This window comes from Argentina anserina, chromosome 6 (assembly GCF_933775445.1).
Source record: "Argentina anserina chromosome 6, drPotAnse1.1, whole genome shotgun sequence".
Taxonomy (NCBI): domain Eukaryota; kingdom Viridiplantae; phylum Streptophyta; class Magnoliopsida; order Rosales; family Rosaceae; genus Argentina; species Argentina anserina.
Window position 1 is genome coordinate 8,783,212 of NC_065877.1, and position 2,668 is coordinate 8,785,879.

General features: G+C 37.1%; 1 non-coding gene across 1 annotated transcript; it reads left to right on the top strand.

The window, feature by feature from the left end:
• The first annotated feature begins 1,371 nt into the window (after nt 1-1,371).
• Nucleotides 1,372-1,476, top strand: LOC126801341 (small nucleolar RNA R71). Its single transcript, XR_007672831.1, has one exon. It is a non-coding gene; the product is annotated as a small nucleolar RNA R71 (small nucleolar RNA).
• The last annotated feature ends 1,192 nt before the right edge of the window (nt 1,477-2,668 follow it).

The following is a 2,668-nucleotide window of genomic DNA, read 5'->3' on the forward strand; positions in this document are numbered from 1 at the left end:
GTCATCTTGAACGAGGACATCTTTAACAATACCTCTAGGATATTTCACCGACCGATCTGCCAATTGTAGAATCACATGAGTCTGTTTCATTCCCCCCCCCCCCCTCCCCAAACCCATTTGCGCATATACAGAATATGACAATAGATTCACACTCGCCCCTAAATCTAGCAAAGCTCTCTTGAAATGGTTCTCTCCTATGGTACATGAAATGGTAGGATTACCAGGGTCCTTGTACTTGATAGGAGATTTTCGCTGAATGATTGAACTGATTTGTTCTGTTAGAAAAGCTTTATTTGGAACATTGGTCTTTCGCTTAAGGGATTCATTAGTCTCTGAGGAAATGGAGCTTTCGGGACAAAACTCCTAACAGGCTGATCAACTACAAGATGAGTTTGGATTTTGGGGGCACCCGATGATTGGGTGTCATGAGAGATTGATGTCTCTCCATCTTTAGATTTTTCTTGGGTAGCTTCATCATCCGGGTTAGGCATCTCAACCTTGTTATCAACTTGTTTGCCTGACCTAAGAGTGGAGATAGATTGGACTTGCTCATGAGAGTTCAAAGAACTCGAAGGCTCACTAATCTGAAATTGCCCTTTTCAGTTGGGCAATGGTTGACTTGGAATTTTTTCTTTCTCTCTCTCCTCCACAACAGTTGCTAACTGGCCTATTTGTTGTTCTAACTTTGAAATGGTTTGACCAGTGACTTGCATGAACTTTTGAAAGGAATCCACCAAATACGATTGTTTTGGCTGTGGAGCCACAAATTGTGGATTGGATTGAGGAGCTGAATTATATAGCCGATTAGGAGAGCGAAATTGATTATTCTGTGAATTTTGGTTCGCACCAAACACTTGAGGTTGGTTATTTCTCCAAGACAAATTGGGGTGGTTCCGCCAATTTGAATTGTAGCTCTCAGAAAATGCAGTACCGAATGGTTTCCTAAAATTGTTCAGGGCATTGGCTTCCTTAGTGTGACTGTCAGAGTAGCTGCACATGAATGGAGAAGTTTGAGCAGAATGCATTGGGCTTTCACAAAAAGAACATACCTTGGACTGGACTTGGTTGACTGAACTCATGGTTTTACTTAAAGCTAACGCCTCAACCTTTCTTGACAAACTCTCGATTTCTAGTTCTAAATCAGAATCACTTATGACCTCATACAAACCACTTCTTTTGGGTTCCTTCACATGCCTATTATATTGATTATAAAAATCCCACTGTTGAGAATTTTCAGACAAGTTCTCTAGAAATTCATAGGCTTCATCATCTCTAAGGCTAAAAAATGCTCTTCCTTTCATCGACTCTATCATATGACTGTTCAACTGTGTCAAACTGTTATAGAAATATTGTACCAATTTCCATATTTCAAAACCATGGTGGGGACACAGAATCAAATCCTTGAATCTTTCCCAAGATTCATAGAACTGTTCATCATTTTTTTTGCGTAAAGTCGGAAATGTTTCTCCTAAGGGAATTGGTTTTGGACATTGCAAAATATTTAGACAAAACTTTTCAGACTAATTCATCCCAAGAAGCGATGGAACCTGGTGGTTTGGAATTCAGCCAACCTTTCGCCTTATCTTTTAAGAAAAAGGGAAATAGACGCAAGCGAATAGACTCACCTGAAAAGTTCTGGAACTTGAAGGTGGAACAAACGTCTAGAAATTCTTTGACATGCATGTACGGGTCCTCACGATCTAATCCATGAAAATTGGGCAACAGTTGAAGAATTTGAGGCTTCAACTTGAAATGAGCTGCAATAGTGTTAGACAATACTATGCATGATGGAGAATTTGTGGTGATGGGAGCGAAATACTCCCTTAGAGTTTTGGGCTCTAAATTTTCTACCATTGTGATGATATGATCAACTACCTTAGTTTCTTTCCTAACAGTTCTCTCGATCTCAGGGTCGTAGGGCAATAACTCTATACTAAGTGAACGACGACTAAACATAAAACTATAGCACTAATATTTTTTGTTTTTCTTACTTTTTTTTTTTGCACACAAAAATCTTCCTAATGACGGCTCTATTGTCTGATAAAGATATTAGAGGATTACCCGTTACGTGCTTCCAGAAATCTGGCTAGTGTGTTCCGGGAAGATTGGAATGGTCACAATGGCCCACTTAAAATCCAAATCTTCTTAAACACCGAAGATGTTGCCTTAAAGAACGTTTCTATACCACACTTTTTAGAAGATACTTACTGGAATGACCTAAGAACTTTATTAAACCTAAGCCAATGTCTTATGAATTTTATGATTAAAATTTGGCTTGAGTTTAAGTTTGATATGGAATTAATTAATTAATTAAAAAGAAAAAAGCTAGAAAATAATTATATACAATAATGGACAAAAGAAAGCAAGCTACAAGAGAAATGAAAAAATGAGTAAATAAGAAAGGACATACCCGGAGAAGAGAACAAATTTGTGCCAGCAACAGAAGTTATGCAATTATTGATCAATTAGCTCCTTTTCTTTGACTCAAGGAAAATTCCTACAAAAGAAACTATTATGAGAATAGTAATTGATGTAGGGAAAATAGTAGCCTATAAAAGTGAATGATACAAATTGAACTAACTACTTCTATTGCATTAAACATGACCCTAATCTACCAAATTTATTTTTTTAACTTCACACAACAACTAATGTTAAATTAAAAAAAATA